The sequence below is a fragment of the Drosophila ananassae genome (assembly GCF_017639315.1).
Source record: "Drosophila ananassae strain 14024-0371.13 chromosome Y unlocalized genomic scaffold, ASM1763931v2 tig00000106, whole genome shotgun sequence".
Taxonomy (NCBI): Eukaryota; Metazoa; Arthropoda; class Insecta; order Diptera; family Drosophilidae; genus Drosophila; species Drosophila ananassae.
Window position 1 is genome coordinate 143,554 of NW_025319066.1, and position 13,753 is coordinate 157,306.

At 39.5% G+C, this 13,753-nt stretch overlaps 1 long non-coding RNA gene across 1 annotated transcript; it reads left to right on the forward strand.

Moving 5' to 3' along the window:
- The first annotated feature begins 741 nt into the window (after positions 1–741).
- LOC116655682 lies at positions 742–1,318 on the forward strand. Its single transcript, XR_004310748.2, has 2 exons — positions 742–938; positions 1,014–1,318. It is a non-coding gene; the product is annotated as an uncharacterized LOC116655682 (long non-coding RNA).
- The last annotated feature ends 12,435 nt before the right edge of the window (positions 1,319–13,753 follow it).

A 13,753-nucleotide genomic window follows, 5' to 3' on the forward strand; every position in this document is an offset into this window, starting at 1 on the left:
ACATGAACTAATATTTTTCCCTTGGAGCACTTCGGATCCGAACATTGCAGTTGAACATGGGTAGACCCCCACTGTTTGGTGAAACGTCTACATGGTAGGGAGGGTATAGACGAAGGACCACAACATCCAGTCTTTCAGGTATCAGGGTCAGTAGAATCAATCACCCAGGATCAGCCTATTTCCTTCGTTCCTTTCCAACTTCCCCATCTCTGTCTACGAGAAAATCCGTAACGTACTTGGTCTAGATTGCCGTGCCATCACCCACGCCCCTTTCGACTGAGCCCAGCCGTCCCCAAGTAGACAGAGGAGGCGCGGCAGAGACCATTCGTGCAGTGTTAGGGACAGTTTACTGTACTTAATAGTTCGACAAAACCGTACACACTGGTGGGGTATGACGTAGTGTGGAGAAGCAAGAACGTCATTGCTTGCAGGGGACTTATGGCCTAGGGATTCGAATTCTTCCATAAATTCCAAATACATTTTCTTTAAGTTCGGATCTCGTGATAATCTTCTCTCGAGCGACAGAAATTGGCGTTTGGCTATCTCAAATGAGTTGCCCAAAACGCTTGGATCCGACTTAAATGGAAGTTTAACTTCGAATTGACCTGAAGGCAGTATTCTTGTAGTCTTCCGATAATGTTCCTCACATAGCTCTTGTTCTGGCGACAACATCTTTTTAGAAGATGGAACTTCTTCCAACGACCAAAATTTTTTCAAGTTTTTGTCTATTGACTCTATTGAAATTTGCGTATTCAAATATGCAAAAGTAACATAGACAGTTATGCTATATATTCACTTGAATGTAAGGATGTAGCAAGTGTATACACACTATTAATGTGTTCCTTGTTTCTCGCCTATTTGTTGATATCTTGTCCTCTTGACATTTTACTTCACTTCGTTTCTGGCATCGAGAGCGTGTGGTTTATAAAATCTTTATTGTGTGTTTTATTTATTCATTGAGGGTTTCTGGTTAATACTTAATTGTATTACTTATTTATTAACAAAACCAATAGGTTATGGGCCCAGACACAACTACAGTGAATAAGTAAAGCATACCTATATACATTTAATCAATTCGCGAGTTTTTTTTTCTGGAAACGCTTTGACAAATTAGCCGCAAATCACCACGTAGCGGCAGGACGGTGTTACAAGATAGTGCTACTGTTGAGAAACGTTATTGCTGTAAGAAGTTGCTGGAAATTGTGGCTGTGAAATTTGCTTTTGTGTGATAGAATCTTACAATGGATAAAGGGAAAAGAAATATCAAACCGTTTGACGGTGAGAAATATTCAATATGGAAGTTTAGAATGAGAGCGTTGCTGGAAGAGCATGATCTTCTGAAGGTTATAGATGAAACGCATGAAAAAGTGAATGATGAGATAAAAAAGGCAGAACGAAATGCAAAAGGTTTAATAATTGAATACCTAAGTTATGCATTTCTATCTTTCACTAACAGTGAGAGCACTGCTAAGCAGATTTTTGCAAATTTAGATGCAATTTACGAGAGAAGAAGCTTGGCATCACAACTATCTCTGCGAAAAAAACTTTTAGCCATGGAGTTAAAAGGTGACACTTCACTCCTGAATCATTTTAATTCATTTGATGACCTCATTACCGAACTTATCGCATCAGGAGCAAAATTAGATGATATGGATAAAATTTCCCATTTTGATGGAAATTGATGGTGTTATAAAGGCAATAGAGACTCTATCAGAAGATAACTTGACATTGGCTTTTGTAAAAACACGACTTCTTGACCAAGAAATAAAGCTTCGGAATATTAGTAAGGATACGAGTACTAAAGTCTTGCAAGCAGTAGGTAACAAGGAGTTCAAAGATGTAAAATTTAACAACAATAATCCAATGCAAAAGTTTAAGAAAAAATTGTTCAAGCCAAGTTTCAAACCGAAACCAAAATGTTTTTATTGTGGTAAGCCAGGACATTTAAAGAAGGATTGTTTCTTTTTGAATAGACAGCCAAATCAGAATTCTAACGTAAACAAAAGAAAGGAAGGGCAGGCTCAGATGGCAACAGCAGCAGCAACCCAACCAGAGCGTAGTTTTGCCTTCATGTTGAGAAATGCAACTTCCAATTCAAATACAAACGAGGCTGAGTTTATACTAGACTCAGGAGCATCATTCTCCAGCATTGTTCTCCAAATATGACCATTTGCAATCAAATGTGCCCATCGAGATTGCCAAACGCGGAGTGTTTATCTACGCTACAGCCAAAGGAGTTGTCAATATTACCAGCTGCGGAAACCAAATCACCTTGCAAAACGTTTTGTATTGCAAGGATATTCCACACAACCTACTATCGGTAAAGAAAATGCAGGATCCAGGTATGACCATTGAATTTAATCCTGGAGGTGTAAAAGTATCCAAGGATGGTAAATTGGTTTTTAATGGAATCCGTGAGTTCAATGTACCTATTATAAAATTTTAATTAAACAGTAAAGTATTGATGTCTAAAATTTCAAATAGTGCTGAGTATCGATTATGGCATGAAAGATTAGGTCACATAAGCGTAGGAAAATTTTTAGAAATAAAGCGAAATAGTCTTTTTGAAGATACTAATATTTTAAGCAATATTGATTTAAATCATGAATTATGCGAGGCTTGTATAAATGGCAAGCAATCTAAATTAAAGTTTCAAAAATTTAAAAATAAGGAAAATATTACACGACCTTTGTTTGTTGTCCATTCCGATGTTTGTGGCCCAATAACACCCACTACCATTGATAATAAGAACTACTATGTAGTTTTTATTGATCAGTATACACATTACTGTGTAACCTATTTAATAACTTATAAGTCGGATGTGTTTTTCTGTTTCAAGGACTTTGTAGCGAAGAGCGAGGCTCACTTCAATTTAAAAATTGTGAATTTGTATATCGATAATGGAAGGGAATATCTTTCTGGTGAAATGCGTGATTTCTGTGTTGAAAAAGGCATCAGCTATCATTTAACGGTTCCTCATACTCCAGAGTTGAATGGTGTATTAGAACGGATGATACGAACTATCACCGAAAAGGCTCGATCTATGATCAATGGTGCTCAACTTAATAAACATTTTTGGGGTGAGGCTGTTTTAACATCAACCTATTTAATTAACAGATCCCCAAGTAGAGCATTGCAAAAGATAAATAAAACACCATTTGAGATGTGGCATAACAAAAAGCCAATGTTAAAGTATCTGAAGATTTTTGGTTCGACGGTATATGCATTGAATAAAGTAAAAAAAAAGAAAGTTTGACGAAAGGTCAATTAAAGCTATACTTGTTGGATATGAACCAAATGGTTATAAATTATGGAATGAGGAATCGAGGAAATTTATGATAGCAAGAGATGTTGTGGTGGATGAAAAAAACATGCTAAAATCGAGAGTTTTACATGGAAAAGTTTCGGATGTTCAAAGTAATACTGTTGAACAAAATAATGAATCTCTAACTAAAGAGAATGAAGAGTTGGATTTTCCTTTGGTGGAAAATAATGAATCTGTTGATTCTGAGTTAAATGAGCAACTCAATGAAAATTCCACATATCTTGAGAATGCCGATCCAGTCGTTGAAACTGGTGATAAATTAAAAGAAAATAAAAAGGAAGAAGAAATCAGACGCAGTGAAAGAATTAAAAGTAAACCCAAACTATCATATCGATTTTTAGAAAGATGTCTTATGAATACTCAAACCTGCTTAGATGATATTCCTAATACCTTTGAAGAGATTAAGTTTCGTGAGGACAGATCTTTCTGGGAAAATGCTATACAGGATGAACTTAGATCTCATTTTCAAAATAATACTTGGACCTTAGTGCATAAGCCAGATAATAAAAACATAGTTGATTGCAAATGGGTATTTAGTATTAAAAAAGATGAGTTTGGGAACTTAGTAAAGTACAAAGCTAGACTGGTAGCGCGGGGTTTCACTCAAGAATATATGACTGATTACGATGAGACATTTGCACCAGTTGCACGAATTTCCAGTTTTAGATTTTTGTTGGCACTTTCAAATCAACATGATTTAATGGTTCATCATATGGATGTAAAAACCGCATTTTTAAATGGAACTCTAAAGGATGAAATCTACATGAATGTTCCAAAAGGCCTGAATCATTCTTATGAGAAGAAAGTGTGTAAGCTTAATAAAGCTATATATGGCCTTAAGCAAGCTGCTAGATGTTGGTTCGAAGTCTTTGAAAGTGTATTGAAGGATGTTGGATTTCAAAACTTAGGAGTTGATAGGTGTATTTATATTTTGGATAAGGGAGATATTTCGAGAAATATATATATCCTGTTATATGTAGATGATATAGTAATTGCAACAAGTAAATCAGATACAATGTCAAAATTTAAATCTTATCTTCATGATAAGTTTCAAATGACCGACTTACGGGAAATTAGACACTTTATTGGCATAAAAATTGACAGATGTGATGGAGAGATTTGTTTTAGTCAATCAGCATATATTAAAAGAGTATTGAGAAAATTTAATATGGAAGATTGTAATTCAGTTAGTACTCCCCTCCCAAGTAAGTTGGACTATACGGCTCTGCAATCGGAAGAACTATGTGATGCACCATGTAGAAATTTGGTTGGTTGTTTGATGTACATAATGTTGAAAACTTAAGTACTTCAATAAGTATTCTAAGCAGGTATGCAAACAACAACAATAAGGAACTATGGCAATGCCTTAAGAGAGTTCTTAGATATCTGAAGGGAACTGTTAATCTCAAGCTAAGATTCAAGAAAGAAACTAATTTTAATAGTATTCTTACAGGATATGTAGATTCCGATTGGGCTGGAAATGAAACTGACAGAAGAAGTACCACTGGGTATTTATTTAAAATGTTTGAAAGTTGTTTGATTTCATGGAGTACCATGAAGCAAAAGTCAGTTGCTGCTTCATCTACTGAAGCTGAATACATGGCCTTGTTTGAAGGTGTAAGTGAAGCTCTTTGGCTTAAATCACTAATAAATGAGATTAGTCTAAAATTAAATGGTCCTATAGAGATTTTTGAAGACAACCAGGGTTGTATAAGTATTGCAAATAATCCTACTTGCCATAAGAGAACAAAGCACATAGACATTAAATATCATTTTACAAGAGAGCAAATTGAAAGAAAACTAATTTGTGTAAAGTATATTCCCACAGATCTGCAACTAGCCGATATACTGACGAAGCCATTACCAACTGCACGGTTTATTTCCCTGCGAAGCCAGCTGGGACTTGCTGAGTAAATCAACAAAAAAAAAAAGTTTTTTTTGTTATTAATTTCAAACTTATGGAACTTATTTTGTTATCTAAAACTTATGTTACTTATGTTAATATTTTTTTTTGGTCTAGTTGGGTTTTTACTGGGTTTCCCCAACTCTTGCAGCAAATGCTGGACCTAATGTATCCCCAGAATTAAATGAAAATATGAAGTTTTGAAAGAAATGAAGATACTAATTAAAATTAAAGCACAAACTCATGTCAAGAATCGTAGTGATAATCAATGTAACTTTTGAGGCGGCGTATTGAAATTTGCGTATTCAAATATGCAAAAGTAACAGACAGTTATGCTATATATTCACTTGAATGTAAGGATGTAGCAAGTGTATACACACTATTAATGTGTTCCTTGTTTCTCGCCTATTTGTTGATATCTTGTCCTCTTGACATTTTACTTCACTTCGTTTCTGGCATCGAGAGCGTGTGGTTTATAAAATCTTTATTGTGTGTTTTATTTATTCATTGAGGGTTTCTGGTTAATACTTAATTGTATTACTTATTTATTAACAAAACCAATAGACTCTAATATTTCCTCTTGGTAATTCAGACTAGAGACCGGCTGTTGAGGAGTTGAGGAATTTGCCAGATATTTTCCCGATACTATCCATATAGTTGAATATAGTTGAAATATGGGTCTGCTAACGCCAAATTCTTTGGTAGGGTCCAATCTTTTACGTTCACTGACTGGTCAGGGTGATAGCCTGAAATGGTTTTCAAAACCCAAAAGTCGAACGGAATCTCGCTACCATTGACTCTCGACTTCACCACGGTGTGTATCTTTTTCTTGACTTGTGTATTAGTTTGACCAATTCCAAGCAAGTTGATGCACGATTCCTCCCTACGGATCTGTAAGCGTTGAGCAAGATCTTCTGTAATAAAATTCATTTGTGACCCTGAGTCAAGTAATGCTCGGGCCAAGATGTGCTCACCATTTTTTGTTCGAACGCTTACGATCGACGTACGATCTTACGATCGACGAGGGCCATCATTCGTTAACTCTGGTGGAGGATTTTGTGTGGGTGGTGGTAATGCTAAGATATTTTCGGTCACTGTAAATCGGTGCAGAAGTTTATGGAGCGATCTTGAACAGATTTAACACCTGGTCGATTTACGATTCGCTACCGTGTGACCTTTTCGCAGACAATTCAAACATAGGAAGGCTGACTTAACAAACTCAAACCTTTGCATTACAGCAAGGCGAGCGAACGGACTGCACTGGGCCAAAAAATGGTTGTTAGCGTTACAATAACTGCAAGCTGGTTTGGCGTTGGTAGAAGAACAAGCCAACGAAGTTCTATTCAGTTGCTTGCTGAACCCAGTTCTTTCTTCTTTTGGTTTGCCAGTCTCTTCAGCGGACAGATGCTGGTATCTACGATTTAGTATTTTTTCGAAATCGGACCACAGCGGCAATTCCTCATAATCCAGTGACTCTTCCCATTTTTGCTTGGTCACTGTGTAGCGAGCACCCTATATAAAAATACAAAATACTTGACTTCCTAGGCAGGCCAATATTTCTTAGCCTTAGTGTATGGAGAGAGAAGGGAGAAACCAATTTGAAAGAGACATACGCAAAGCCCTGTTACCCACGCATCCACTGACCAAAAGTAGGTAGAAAATCATTCGATCTTGCCGTTAGGTTGGGAAGCTTTAGTGCAGATGGGAATGGCTGTACTTACCCAAGCTCGCAGAAATCATTTCATTCTGATCTTTTGCCGAGTGAAGAGCCTCGAGTACATATTGTGAAACAATAAGAAGATCCCGCGGACACGTGTAGAGAGAAAAAAGAAACTATACAGTGAAAGCAGTGCAGGCCATTCAGCCAGCAAATTTAAGACATTCTAATAATAAAAACTACTTGTGTTTGTGTGTGGGTTAAAAATTCATAAGGTGAGACTCCCAAATAATTGAAATAGTGCAAGTTTAAAACCTGACTAATTCCTTGTCAGGTATCCCATTTGACCAGGATCAGCCTGATAGGCTCTCCGTGTGGCAAGTGGCCTCGGATCGGGCGTCGGATCAGTCAGGAGGCAGTAGCACCACCAAAGCCACCCCCCCGCCGAATCAGTGGGACACACATGGGCTTGTAGCCGCATCGTACCATCAGTGCACCGTACCCCGATTCCTATCTTCTCCCCGGTTGGCGATAAGGTGTCGTTCAGCAGCTGCAGTAGCAACCAACGGATGCCGCCGCCCCCCGATTAGGTTTTCTCTTTGGTTAAGAAAGCTGCCGTCATGATTTTGTGAGCCACATATCCAAATATTTAGTTTTTAAGCATGATGATCATGCCTGCGAGCAAGTATGTGTGTCAATATTGTATTTAACGCGGATTGACGCGAATAATTTTCACGGCGAACCTCGATAGCTGCGCCACAAAAGCATCGACTCCCAACAATAATAGTAATCTTCACGGCGAATCTCGATAGCTGCGCCACAAAAGTATCGACTCCCAACCATAATAACAATTCCCATTATCGTAGTACTATAAATGGAATTTCATAAAGTTATTGCATAGATGCAGTCATTTACGAGTATGAATTAATTAGTGTAGGACCTTATCCTTAAATTTAGTCTCTAAGCAAACCCACCCAGCCTCGAAAGAGAGATCAGCCAGGTCTTTTGCCCATTGTACAATTCTCTAATAGCATTAAGTCCACAGCAAAGATCACCTACGTCATCTTGGGCCCAACGATGGATGCAGAATCTGTAAAGCTGAGTGAGTAAAGAAAACAAGAGTAATAATTGCATACATATAGATAAGTACAATGGGAAATCCCTGCTATGTTCTGCCTTTCTATCCCAAACTATGAAGATTAGTTGTAATTTTAGTTTAGTACCGTTACTTTTAAGAACATTCAATTATACGAAATGAACATGAACTAATATTTTTCCCTTGGAGCACTTCGGATCCGAACATTGCAGTTGAACATGGGTAGACCCCCACTGTTTGGTGAAACGTCTACATGGTAGGGAGGGTATAGACGAAGGACCACAACATCCAGTCTTTCAGGTATCAGGGTCAGTAGAATCAATCACCCAGGATCAGCCTACTTCCTTCGTTCCTTTCCAACTTCCCCATCTCTGTCTACGAGAAAATCCGTAACGTACTTGGTCTAGATTGCCGTGCCATCACCCACGCCCCTTTCGACTGAGCCCAGCCGTCCCCAAGTAGACAGAGGAGGCGCGGCAGAGACCATTCGTGCAGTGTTAGGGACAGTTTACTGTACTTAATAGTTCGACAAAACCGTACGTCCGTTATAGATTTTTGGCGCCCAACGTAAGGGCCGAGATTCGTGCATATTTAACCGAACAACGTGGGTTATACGAATCAGCCCAAAAAACCCCACTCTTCCCTTTCATTCCTTTTTGAATCCTTTCCTTTGGCCAATTTCCAAATGTGATATATAAAGTAGAGTCAGCGTTTGCGTATGTACACCAGTGGATTGCTGTGACTCTGAGAGCTGTCGGACACAGACCGTGGTTATAAAGAATGCAAAGAAACATGGATTCTAATCGAATCCGAATCAAAAGGCGACTATGACAGGCATAGGATTTTTATCATTGAGCCCAACTCGATTTTATACCATGTCAGCTTAGTTAGTGTCAGCAAAAGTAAGAGTGAGATTGTCTATATCTGGTTCATATCGAAATAGTCCTCCTCTACATCTCATATAGTTGTATTCCGTTTAGTGAAAATAAATCTCTACTGCCCTAGAATATAATAATCAATGCAATGGGAAGATCCGAGGGTAAGCCTCTAAAATTATTATCGAATATACTATTTAAGTCTTGAATCTTAAGTAAATCATTTATCGCGAACTTCAGTTAGTATACTTTGTGCGACAATGTCGGTTAGAAGAAGTACCGGAAATATAGCAGCCACTCCGTTGGAGAGTGTGGTGCTGTGTGCCATTTGTAACGATACGAGCTCTAATGATAGTATCTTGGAAACTCCTTGTAAGCATAAGTTTCACAAAGCATGTCTGCTAGAATGGCTGGAAAACAATGATACCTGTCCGAACTGCAGGCAAAGCTGTCCTCGAGCTTTGATGATAGATAGACAGTGTACTCCTTCCGAACGTAGAATGCCGAGTAATATACAGACCGACCAGGAATCTAACCCAAATCATTCTGGAACCATTCCACGATCTCGTATGAATACCAGATCACAGGCTTCCAATAGTTTAAATACTAATAATCAGAGAACAAGAGCGGGTAGTTCGAACCCTAGACGTGAACTCATTCAGGATAGGATCTCTAGGGAACAAAACTCAATGCAAGAGGAACGTATTCAGAGAATTATTTCCAGTTCATTGGAGAATTATAGAGCAAGTATGACAGCCTCAATTAGTGACCAAATAACTACAGCTATTAGGAATTTAAACATATTCTCTCGAGACCAACAAGAAGAAGCCCAACTTGAATGGGATAACGATATAGCACCTTCGTTACCACGAGTCAGCAATGCCAGAAATGTCAATGCACGCAACAACAGTCAGAGATATAGACGAACAAAAGCTAGATCAAATGATATTCAACTAGAACAACCAGATAGGATTTCTAATGTCATTTCCAATTGGCGCATCAAGTTCAGTGGTACGACCAATGACCTTCCTGTCGAAGATTTCATTTACAGAGTCAATTGTCTTACTTCACAGTGCCTTAATGGTAATTTCCCGTTGCTTAGACAGTTTGCCCATCTTCTATTCGCTGGACCAGCACTTTCATTCTATTGGCGTATCCATAGAACTTCCGAACACATGAATTGGTACGAGCTGTGCAGTCACTTGCAAGAAAGATACCAGGACCAGAGATCAGATCGTGATATTAAAAACGCTATTAGACGCAGAAAGCAAGGAACAAATGAGAGTTTTGATGAATTTCTTGACTCAATCTTGTCTATATCCGATTCATTGCGCGAACCAATGTCAGATGGCGACATAGCTATTGAGGTTAGGAACAACATAAGACCAGACCTTAAACTACTACATGTAGATACCCCAGATTTAGCAAGTTTACGAAAAGAATGTCATAGGCACGAAGAGTTTTACCGTAGTTTTCGTACTCGGTCAACAACACGACCAACTATGCGTAGGAATTTCGTAGACGAACTATGTGCTCAAGAAGAATTTGAGAATACTCCCGGCGAAATCGAAGAGGAATGTCCGGGCGAAGTCCTGGCCATTAGATCACCTGAGAAAGTAAAATGCTGGAATTGCGAGGAGATAGGTCATCGATATCATGATTGCCTTAAGCCACGGCGAATTTTCTGCTATGGTTGCGGCTTGCTCGATACGTACAAGCCAAGCTGCTCTAAATGCAACGCGAACCCGGAAAACTCCGCCAGGGATATCCGCCGCAATCCGAGAGGGGATGTCCGCCAGTAGCATCGGACCCAGTAGCAACAAATTCCAGTATCACCAGCACACTGTCTACCACTCTTAAGTCTCTAGACCAGTCTCTAGACCACTTAAGCCCTACCATATTCGTCTCAAAGAGTACCAGAAGCGCAGAGAAGAATTATTTAGTAACCCCTGTTCTGCCACAGTAAGTGCAAGATCGTCTCAACGTATGCGCGAATTTTGGTGCAGAAAGAAGAACTTGCGAAGTTTTACCATCTCGTCAATTGTACGAAACGGTGAAGATATACGACCATTCACTTCACTTACAGTCTTCGGTGAGGAAGTTTTGGCACTGCTAGATAGCGGTGCTAACAAGAGTGTTATAGGAGGAAGCTTAGCACAAAAAGTTATATCGCAAAACCCTTTCCCTAAGAATTTAAAAGGAGTATTCCGAACCGCGGATGGACAGACACAGTCCGTATTAGGCCTTGTTAAAATTCCGCTAACTTACAACTCAATATCAGCCGAGTTTTCATTTTTAGTAGTACCGTCAATAAAGCAAGACTTAATTTGTGGAATAGATTTCTGGAAACGTTTCGGAATCTCCATCTTACATTCCAGTTTCTTAAACGAAATTAGTGTACCAGATTCCTTACAACCTGAGCCTCAAACAACAGGCACAACTAAAGACAGTTATCCTCTCTTTTCCGTCGTTCGAAAAAGAGGGACTAGGATACACGTCGTTAATCGAACACAATATTGAAGTAGCCGACGCAAAGCCAATCAAACAACGCTTTTACCCCATTTCGCCCGCAAGAGAGAAATTGCTTTGTGACGAAATAGATCGCATGATGGAAATGGACGTAATTGAGGAAGCACCTAGTTCACCATGGTCTTCACCGGTTATGCTTCATGTCAAGCCAGGCAAGGTTCGTTTGTGTTTGGATGCTCGGAAACTTAACTCAGTAACCGTGAGGGATGCCTATCCTATTCCTATAATGGAAGGACTCCTCTGCCGTCTCCCACCGGTTCACTGCATATCCAAGATTGACCTTAAAGACGCCTTTTGGCAAATATGCCTCGACAAAGATTCTCGAGCAAAAACGGCCTTTACCATACCGAACAGACCATTGTACCAATTCAAGCGGATGCCATTCGGACTGACGAATGCACCCCAAACAATGTGCAGGTTAATGGACCTGGTAATTCCGTACAATCTCAAGCAGAACGTTTTAGTTTATCTAGACGACCTGTTGATTCTATCGAATAGTTTCGAATCCCATCTATCACACCTATCTGAAGTAGCCACTCAACTACGGAAGGCAGGACTAACTATAAACATTAACAAAAGCCAGTTTTGTCTTAAACAGGTAGACTACCTTTGTTATATAGTTGGGGAAGGAACCTTACGAGTCAACCCAGACAAAATTGCTGCTGTCAAGGAATTTCCAATCCCTCAGAACCAAGAACTCAGTTTCATTCCTAACTATTCAACGATCATATTTTCCTTGACCGAACTCCTAAAAGGAAAATCCCTACAGTGGAATCCTATGGCACAAGAAGCTTTTGAGGAGATCAAGAAGCAACTTTGCTCTGCTCCATTTTTGAGTCATCCAGATAATGAAAAGCCATTCATCGTGCAATGTGATGCCTCTTTATATGGTGTAGGAGCGGTCCTAGCCCAAAAAGATGATTCAGGATCGGAGCGTCCCATAGCATACATGTCTAAAAAACTAAACAAGGCACAGCGTAACTACACTGTGACAGAACTGGAATGCCTAGCCGTAGTTTTAGCTATTCAGAAATTCCTAATGTATATTGAAGGACATGTATTTGAAGTAGTTACAGATCATGCAAGCCTTCGTTGGCTCATGAACCAATCTGACCTGAACGGACGTTTGGCAAGGTGGGCTATCAAACTGCAGGGATATGGGATCACAATTGTTCACCGCAAAGGAAGCGAGAATGTGGTGGCCGACGCCCTTTCAAGAACGTATGAAGGTACGGTCGTAGATGCCAATTCCACTCTCGAGTATGAAACTCTCCCGCAAATCGATTTGGATGCAGAAGCATTCAAGTCACCCGAATATACTTCACTGATAGAAAAGTTCAAAAGCTCTGATCTACCAGACTTTCAGGTCATGGATGGTTATATTTACCACCGAACCGAGTTTTCTGATAACAGCCATGCGGATGATCGTTGGAAACTGTTAGTTCCCAATTCACTGCGTGTCGAAGTGTCAAACGACCAAGGTACCAAACCGACCTTTAAAACCACCAATGGGAGCTCGTACAACAACAACGACCTTTCCAACGTTTGTACATCGATTTCATAGGACCATTCCCTAGAACAAAAAGAGGTAACATAGGCATATTGATTATCCTCGACCATTTCTCAAAATTTACATTTTTGAAAGTTGTTAAGAAGTTCACCTCAAGGACAGTAATAGATATCCAAAAGGAGGACATATTTACATGTTTTGGAGTGCCCGAAATTATCGTTAGCGATAACGGAACTCAATTCAAGAGCCGCGAAATCACTGGCTTTCTTTCTCATTTTGGTGTGCAACAAATCTTCACTGGTGTATATGCCCCACAGTCTAATGCAGCGGAACGCGTAAATAGATCAATAAACGCAGCCCTTAGAGCTTATATCAAGACAGACCAACGCGAGTGGGATACTTTCTTAAGTAGCATAAATGCCGCTCTTAGAAATTCCATCCACCAATCGATAGGAATTTCACCTTATTTCGCAGTTTTCGGCCAACACATGCTTAATCACGGCCAAGATTTTAAGCTGTTACGTAATCTAAACCTCCTATCCGAAGGCAGTGCTAGATTGCCCAGAGCTGACGAATTCCAACAAATCCGATCGAACATAGATAAGTATGTGTCGAAAGCCTATGAACGAAATAAACGAAGCTACGATCTGAGATGTCGACCGCGAACCTTTGAGGTAGGGCAAAATGTCATCAAAAGAAATTTCTTGTTAAGCAAGGCAGCTGAAAATTTTAACGCCAAGCTTGCCCCAGTTGGAATGAGAGCTCGAATCAAGAAGAAACTAGGCCAATCTTGTTACTTGCTGGAGGACATGAATGGCAAAGAAATAGGGAAATACCATGCCAAAGATATTTGGTAAC